The 9,746-nt window shown below is 42.7% G+C and overlaps 1 non-coding gene across 1 annotated transcript; it reads left to right on the forward strand.

Moving 5' to 3' along the window:
* The first annotated feature begins 297 nt into the window (after positions 1-297).
* LOC133833214 (small nucleolar RNA R71) lies at positions 298-404 on the forward strand. Its single transcript, XR_009892608.1, has one exon. It is a non-coding gene; the product is annotated as a small nucleolar RNA R71 (small nucleolar RNA).
* Positions 405-9,746: the final 9,342 nt, after the last annotated feature.

The following is a 9,746-nucleotide window of genomic DNA, read 5'->3' on the forward strand; positions in this document are numbered from 1 at the left end:
CACATAAACTCTGAACTTTGCGTGGTTTGGGTTGACAAGTTGCTCTATTGTAACTGTTCCGTTAAAGCTTCCACTTGCGCTATAAGCATGGAAATATCATCCAATTCAATCATACCAGTCACCTTCTTTATTTGTCCCCTTTCAGTTGGCCACTGGTAGTTATTCATTTCCTCTAGCAATTATTATACCTCATTAGCACTCTTGCTCATGAACGCACCTCCTGCTACAACATCTATTATGGTACGAGTAGTACCATTCAACCCATTATAAAAATTATGGACTAGCATCCACTTGTCTATACCATGATGTGGGCACTTCCTTAATAACTCTTTAAATAATTCCCATGCATCATACAGCGATTCCCCTTCTGTCTGGTAGAAATTATTGATTTCCCCTCTTAACTTTGCAGCTTTTGCTGGAGGGAAAAACTTTCCTAAGAACTTCTGGGCTAACTTCTCCCATTTTGTGATATAATTAGCTTGCAATGAAATTAGCCAACTCTTCGCCCGATCTCGTAGAGAAAATGGGAATAATCTAAGTGTAATGCCCTACTTCGTTAGAGTCGTTACTATGTGAGTTTAAAACGTGTCTTTAGCTCGCTAATCGAGGTTTTAGGTTAAAAGTGTAGCTAAACTATAGTAAAAGTCGTTTAAAGGCATTTGATATAAAAATGTGGTCATTCATTGAAAACACAAAGTGTTATACATTTGGGATCCCAAAATACTGTTTAGAAAATACTTTACATATCAAAATACATTTAAGGTCGACTTAGGCGACAAAACAACTATTACAGTACATTTTCCCAAATTAACCCTGGTTGTGGCAGCTAGGTAGGCCGAACATGTACCAGTCGCTCCACGCTCTCCGTACTCATGGTTGGTCGACCTTTCCCTTGCCCTTACCTGCACCATAATGTACCCGTGAACCAAAGCCCAACAAGAAAACTCAACATAAAGCACATAATACATACATTAAAATTAACAATATATAACAAAAACAACCACCAAGCTAAGCACATAGCGGCCAACACCGTCCCAGGTGCTATACCAAGCCCTGGGTTTGTGGTCTTTACCAAGAGGGTGACTGCATCACCCTAGGAGGGTTTCGCCCCCAATGATCTGCACTCCGCGTGCTCAACGCCGATCCCGGCCCCTTGTCGTTCCCGACTCTTTGCCATTCTCGGCCCCTTAGCCATTCCTGGCCTTTGCCGTTCTTGGCCTTCGTCGTTCCCGGCCTTTGCTGTTTACTCACACACATGCGTCACATAACATAGCTTTGGCAAATATATAAACACATACTAAATATAAACAATAGGGCTACGCCCTGTAATTCAAACAATAGGGCCACGCCCTGCAATACAAATAATAGGGTCACGCCCTGCTCTACAGGTACAACAATTTTCTTACCTTTAATCTGAGTGCTAGCAGTCAGGCAAGCAATCACGACTTCCAGGAACTATTATCTCCTAAGTCCCAGCGATAACCTAGTCACACACCACAAGTAACGTTCTCGTTACTACCCGATTTTATAATTGATCCCCGGAACCAACCCTGTGCTCTCAGGACCTCCCATTTCCCCACATGGGGTGGTGAAATCATCCCCCGAGCCCCCTGGGCCTAAGCCCTAAAAACACAAATTTAAGGGCTCTAAAAATGGCCTAGTGCCGCGGCACAGCCTTATAGGTGCCGTGACACTCAGCAAGGGCTCCTTGTCCTGAATCATCCCAGCGTCGCGACACAGAAGAACAGGGCCGTAGCGCTCCTACGCGAACCTAGAAAACTAGGTTTTTCCACCATTTTTCCCCGAGCCAAAACTCACCCAAGTCATGCCCCAAGTGTACCCAAGTCCCAAAGGGTCCCAAAAATCCAAATAACAGAACATACACAACATAAATGCATCAAAACCCAATCCTAATTCACACCCAAACTCAATTTCAATCAATGGTTTAAAATTCTACCAAAACTTAAACCAAACTAGAAACTTTCCGAAACTTGATGGAATCCTTGCCTTTGGATCAGTTGTCGACCCTAAATGGCCTCCAATGCCACTCCAAGCATCAGTCCTCAAATTCCCAAGCTTAAGTTCCTCAAAACTTCATCCCAAAACCCAAATTCAGAAATCAATTTCACATTCCTCAAAAACAACATAAAAGACCTAAACCACAGAAAGGAAATCCTTACCTCCTCTTGAATTTTGAATTTCCTAAGGCTTGGTAGCTGTTAATCCTCCTCCACAACTTGATTCTACTCCCAATTCCTTAAAATCTAACTGCCTAGTCTTGAGCTCTCCTTTCCTTCTTGAAAACTTGAACCAAATGACCAAAAATCTCTAGAGAAGCCTAGAATGTGAAGGCTAACTTCAGCTGTGGTTTATCTAGTTTAGAGCTTAAATGGTCATTCTACCCCTCCTTCTAACTCACTTCTTTACTAAACCTCAAGGGCAGCCTAGTCCTTTCACTCTTTGTGAAAATACCACCTTTTACTTATTATTGCAGTAACAACACTAATTCTCAGATAACTAGTAGTTACCAATCTCACAACTTAAACACCAAATTCGTGACTCTTTGCTAGCACCGCTAGACAGGATCTCCTCATGCCGGACACACCGCACAAAGCGCAAAATCACACCCTCAACGGGTTAAAATTACAAATACGACCCTAATAGCCAAATGGAGCCCACATGCATATTTAATTCACCTAAACATGCATTTCTAATCACATAATCATTAAATTCACATATTAATATAATTAAATCAATTATTGCCCTCCCGGCACACTAATCAAGGCCCTAAGCCTTATTAGCAAATTTGGGATGCTACACTAAGTCTAATCGCATTGTCACTCACCCCATTCATCTTAAATGTTGCACATAGCTCCAGGAAATTGGCTATGTGCAAATTAGGATCTTCCCGTGGGCAACCCCCCAAAATGAACACTAGATTGCACCATTTGTAATATTGCAGGCTTAATCTCGAAATTATTTGCATTAATAGTGGGGTGTCTAATGCATGAATGCACTCCTGTGACAGTAGGAAGTACATAGTCTCTAAGCATCCTTGGTCCTTGTTCCACTGGGACTTCTGCAATATTTGAGATATTATTAACATTAGCAGCATTGTTTGCTGCATTTCCTTGATTCTCAGCCATGGAAAAATCCAACATTTTCTTTATCTTTCAATTTGGTCTACACAATATTTCAATTTCAAGATTTACCAGTATGAATTCCTTTTGTATACTTCCTCGAATATAACAATAATTCCTGAAACACAATACAGTCACAATCCGTATGAGTACTAAAAGTAAAAACCAAAGTGGAACAAAAAACAATTAATTTTGATATTGGATATCCCTGGAAATGACGACAAAAACTTGATAGCGAAAAATATGTTGTGCAAGTATACACAATCGATTCAAGTAATAAAATAGTTAGTAAAGTATCGTTCCCACAAGGACTATCAACCAATTACCAATAATTGCTTTTAAATTTTTATTGGATGTCTAAAAGAGAGTGATTTTTAAACTATGACTTAAAATTGAAATAAACTTTGCAATAATAAAGATTGATTCAATAATTAAAAACCCAGGGTATTAACTTCATCAACTTTTCAACCTGTTAATCTTACTAATCAACGCATATAATTCTTCAATTTCTATCCTAATAGCGAGTTAACTAAAACAATCCTAATTATTTTTCAAGATAAAAAGATCTCAACCTATATGCAATTTTTCTATATATCTGTGATAAGTTTTAACATATAGCAGGCATGAAGCATAGAAACCCTAAACGCTACACAAACCCTATAGGTACTATCGTCCTATATACAATTTATGTCTATATGATTATAGAATATTCAATTCTCCCCTCTCGGATCTCGAATAAAAATCATAAATCATGTAAATAGTGATCAATTATCAACACACATTAAGCACAAATCATATAGATAAAGGATAGAAGAAGAAGAAGAAATTATATAAACTTCATAGAAAATTAACAAATATACAAGTGACTACATTAAACCCTATAGAAAAATATTTAGTTCATGAAAAACATAGCCAACACCATAAAAATAAATGTTATAATCTTTAATACCCAAAACTTGAAAATAAATTAAAGAAGAAAAGTGCAGAAAATAAGCTTAGCCGTCAAGAACTCTATGAAAATTCGTAATTAGAAAACCCTAATTAATCCCTAATCTCTAATGTTTTAAACTTAAATAGTAATTGTTTTTCTTTCGGGAGGCGCGCCGCGGCCCTTGCATTTCCATGCCACAGCCCGTGTCTTCAAAATACCCAAGAGGTTTGCACCTCCATCTTCAAGCGCCGTAGCCCATGTGAAAACCCATTTTTTCATTTTGCTCTCTGCCACTCATCAGGTCGCAGCCTTAAAGGGCATGTCACGACATTAATTCATGTCAGATTTTTCATAGTTTCTGACTTTGCTAGAGTCGCGACCCTTAAGCCCATGTCACGACTCTAATTCTATTTTTTTTAGAATTTGACCATTTTAAATCCTTCCTTTATCAACTTCATCAAAAACTTCTTCTTACTCCTCCTTAATGCCAATTTGACTCGAACAACCACCAAAAGCTCCCTTTTCCACCATTTCTTCTTCGTTTTCACATTTAGCTCATAATTCATAACATCATCCTACAACAAAGACAAACTCAAGCGTAATCTTGCACAAAACAAACAAAGAGACTCAAGATTACCACAAAAACACATCCTAAAACAACACTAAAATGGATTTATCATCTGTCAATGCCTTCCATGCCCATTTAGTGAGGAAAGCTTTGTTCATATCTTTTGTGAGTCTAATACCCAGTCCTCCTTCCACAATTCGTCTACAAAGGCTATTCCAAGAGATTGTGTGTATTTTCCATTTTGCACCGGAATCTCCCCACCAAAAATATCTTGGGGCTTTATTAATGTTTTTGTAGGTTGTAATTGGAATGACATCTGACGCAGCCACATAGTTTGCAATTGATGACCCCACATTTGTCAAAACCACTCAGTTGAAGAACTTTTAGAATGAACTCCCAATCTAGCCTATCACAAGCTTTCTCTATATCCAGTTTTATCATCATATAGCCCTTCTTTCCCTTCATCTTTCCCATAGATTGAACTATTTCTTAAGCCACCATAGTGTTTTCCGATATGAATCTTCCTTTGACAAATGTCGCTTGTGGTGGAGCAATGAGTTTTGGTAGTAGGCACTGAATTCTAGTTGCTAGGATCTTGGATAAGAATTTACAAGACACATTGCACAACGCAATAGGTCTATAATCGTTGAACGGATCTCGTTTCTCTTTTGGGAATAAGAATGATACTTGAGTCATTGATCACCCCAGGGAGCTCTTTTGTTGTGAAGAATTGTTTGATCATTTCAAGGACATTAATTTCAACCGTTGGCCAATGTTGAACATAGAAAGAAACTAGCATTCCATCGGGCCCAGGAGCCTTGTCTTTTCCCGTGGTTCTTATTGTACTCTTCTTCCAAAGGAATCTCATCGAGGTGGTTCTCCTCCTCTTCTGTAATCTCCTTGAGATTTAAGCCACTAAGCTCATGAGGGGATTGCAAACTCTACTTTTTGTATATTTCTTTGAACCATTGTAGGAAAACATCAGCGATCTCCTTTGGTTCTTTTATCCAAGTTTTGGAATCCACTTTGAGTTGTTGAATATAATTGTGTCGTCTTCTAATAACAGTGGATGCCATAAAGAACTTAAAGCACATGTTTCATTCTTTTAGCCAAACTCGTGATTTCTGTCTCCAATGGACTTCCTCTCTCAATAGAGCCTCATTTAGAAGACTTCTTGCCATTTCGCAATGTGAGATTGTTGTCCGTGTTTTCACCCAAGGACACGTGGCAGTTCGAGTAGGACATGTGGCAAAGACTTGTACTTCTTCAAATGAGGCCACGCCCCGAGGATCAATCCTCAAAGGGTTGATCCCTCAGAGATTACCCCCCTCAGATAAAGGAAGGACATAGACGTCTCTTCGAGACCATGTCGCGAGAGCTACAGACGTCTCTCCAAGGCCATGCCTCGAGAGCTACTTGGCAGTCCACTATTTCTTACCATCATCTATCTTCCAGGTCGAGGACCTTATCCTAAAGATCTAAAAGATAATCCAGGTGTCAGCCAATGCGGGTTTGCAGCATTAGAGGAGTACCTGACAACCTTTTAGGCGATCCGTCCACGGTGTTGTCAATTGTACGACTCGACAATTTGCACTCCCACTATGCCGTCTGACACGTAGATACATACAACATGCCCTGATAGTATCTGGGGCATGTTCCCCATGAAGTAGGTACCTTTCCACAGTGGGCCTTGCAGATCTCGCTTGGGTCGTGGTCTCTATTCAATGCAGCCCAATGCATTGAATTGGTATTAATCCCCCAATAACGGGAAGAATGTATATTAATTGCAAATTATTAGTATTAATTACCCCAGCCTCTATAAATAGAGTTGGGAGTCTCATTGTAAAGGGTTCGATATTTTAGAGAGAAAAGACCTTGTACTCAAAGCAATCTAAAAGCTGCCTGAGAATACACCATGGAACTTGCCTCAACAAGCTTCCAATCCTCTTAATACCAGAGACTCGTGGACTAGGGTTCTTTTATAACCTAAACCACGTAAAAAACTTTGTGTTCTTGATTGATTATTTCTTTAATCTCTCGTTTAAGGTTGATAGCGAAAAATGTAGTCAACATTTTGGTGCTTTCATTGAGAGTTTGAAGAAAGCGTTTGGAACACTCACAACCATGGTGACTACTCGAAGAAACGTTATAGATGATGTACTCCCTCCTACCGGAGTCGAAGGAGGGGAACCCAGTCGATAGCCACCTCATGACATGCTTGAGATGGTAGAGGACTACGACGAAGATGCTGAGTACAATGGCGAAGATGACGGCGTCGACCAGGGGTACTATGAGGAAGAATACCTTCAGCCCATGGATACGGAGGAGACACTGGAGGTGGTGATGCTCCGTGATCAGGTGGCCACCCAACAACAAAAGATCGATGCACAAGAGGGTAACATTGCTGCCCTACAGAAGATGGTACTTGCTATGAACGCCACTCTTGCAGCCCAGGGGCTGTGAGTGGACCCCAACGACAATGCACCAGCTGGGAACCCAATTGGCGTGCCACCTGCGTACCCCGTGGCAGTGCCACCTATTAATGTAGTCAGAGTGCCTCCCGAGCATCCATCTACAAAGGCACGAGATCCACCAACTAGGGTACTCGTCGGGCACCCAGCAGGAGTTGGAACCTCAATGCCACCACATGATCGTGGTAAAGAAAAGGCTGACGATAATCCTGCTCCAAAGTAGAAGAGGGCTCGTCAAGATCCCGAGGGCCACCCGGTTCCTCAGTAGGCTGGTAAAGGTGATGGTCCAAGGGCCTGAGGACACCACTTGGATGTCAGCGCCCGTTGAGCTCGGGGCATTCCGCCCTGACGCGCCCATACAGACTACACAAGGCTTGGAGCTAGTGTCCCTTCGGGACCTAACCAGCCCCGTAGGAATAATGGTCCAGGGATTCGCCCAAGGAATGCCCCATAGAATTGAGAATGTGGTATTAGTATCTTGGTAAACAAAAATATCGAGTCTGATGGAGAAACCGTAGTGGCTCGTCCTGAGGATAACGATGCATTTTGAGGTCAGTTTGACCTATGAGACAACCTCAATGCCCAAAGATGCAATAAGGCAGGAGGGCACGAGCCCGCCAGGAGAGGTCTATTAGACCTTTGGGATAATCTCAACACCCGAAGAAGAGAAAACCTAGCTCAGAGCATCAATCGAGATCGTGTCCCGCTCCGTGCGGAGTTAGAAAGTCTGAAGTTGATCGTGCTCAGAATGGCCAACTGGAAAGGCCATGAATTTGACTCAGAAGACGAAGAAGTGGAGCCATGTGCTCCTCACATTGTTGAGGCCCCTCTACAACGAGGCTTCAAATGCTAACCATACCGCCTTATGATGGTGGCTGGGACCCCATGGACCACCTGTCTAAGTTCAACATATTAATGTCGGTGCATTGTGTCTCTGATGACGCTAAGTGTCATGTGTTCTTGATCACTCTGAGAAGACCAGTAGATGAATGGTTCAAGAAGCTCTAACTAGGATCCATTTAATCATGGCATCAGTTATCGTCTGCCTTCTGAAGACAATTCATACGAGTTAGGAAGGTAAGCTTTGAGGTCAATGCCTTGACCAATATAAAGCAAGGGCCTTTCGAGACTCTCAAGGCATACATCAAATGCTTCAAGGAGGAAGTAGTGATAACCAAAAGTGTTGATGATGGCCAACAATCGATGGCATTACAAGCTGGCATCCACGCGGGGTCCTCGCTTTGGGATGACCTCCAACAAAGGAGATGCCGATGACTAAGTGACTTCATTCTTCGAGCACAAGAATATATCAGCTGGGAGGATGCACAGATTGGGGCGTTCGAAGCACCCGCTATTTTCCCTACTTCGGCCATGCCTGGATCCATGGCTTCGAGAGTCCAATATTCCCCTTTTACTCCCGTCCAACCGGGCTCGGGGGGAGTCCAACCCAGCCAAAGTGTTCTGCCTTCTGGTTATAGCACCATGCCCGCTCCTGGGTTCATTATTGCTCCAGCAAGGTACGGGTTATCGTCCACTGGATACAGTGCTTTTCATCCTGCATTTAGTGCTTGAGTTGCTACTCTATCCTAGCCTGCTGAGTAGTAGACGTGGGGGGAAGGGTAAGGATAAGGGTCGAAAGCCTAAGGGAAGTGTAATAACACAGGTTGAGCAGGGAGTTTCCTTTGGCAAGAAGTATGTCTCACAATACTCTGAGTATACTGACTTGGTAGACTCTCGAGAAAATATCTTCATGGCCATGACACAACACGTTCACTACACGAAGTCGCAACCCATCTGGAGAGACAGGGAAAGATGGGACCCTGGCAAATTTTGTTGTTTCCACAACAACATAGGGCACCACACCAATAAGTGTCGCCAGCTCAAGGATGAGATTGAGAATATCATCAAGTTGGGACATCTCCACCAATATGCTAAGGGTAGAGCGCGTTAGGCACAACCCCCTGTGGTAGGACCGCTCATAGCACCTGTTCCTCCACAGGTTCCAGTAGTTGCTCCTGTGGCCCCACCACATCCAGTGGCCAAAGGACCTCCTCTGGTGAACGGGGGGGTGGGAACCATCTCAGGAGGACCACACTTGGGTGTTACCTCCTGAAGCTTGCAGAATAGGTATGCACAAGCTTTGAATCATGATGATGAGGTGATGGGTTTGGCTTAGTTGCCTGCCCAAATGCCTCGAATGACTGACCAAGTCATAACATTCTCTGAAGACGATGCTCGAAGAGTGCATTTCCCACACCATGATATGTTGGTAATTGAGAGCCAAATCTCCAACAAAATGGTGGCGCGGATTCTAGTACACAATAGGAGTTCGGTGAACATCCTGTTTAAGTCAGCTTTCGAGAAAATAGGGTTGAACACTACAGACTTGTCCCCATGCACCTCGACTCTCTACGGGTTCTAAGGAGAGGCCCTCATCCTGATGGGATTGATAAAGCTCCCTGTGATGCTTGGAGAGGTGCCTCGCCAAGCTTTCAAATATTGCACCTTTGTAGTGGTAGAATGTTCCTCGGCGTACAACGCCATCTTGGGATGACCCGCACTGGTGGAGTTCAGAGCCGTCACTTCCATCCACCATCTGTGCATGAAGTTCCCCACGGATGCAGGAAATGGCACGG

The sequence above is a fragment of the Humulus lupulus genome, chromosome 4, assembly GCF_963169125.1.
Source record: "Humulus lupulus chromosome 4, drHumLupu1.1, whole genome shotgun sequence".
NCBI classification, from domain to species: domain Eukaryota; kingdom Viridiplantae; phylum Streptophyta; class Magnoliopsida; order Rosales; family Cannabaceae; genus Humulus; species Humulus lupulus.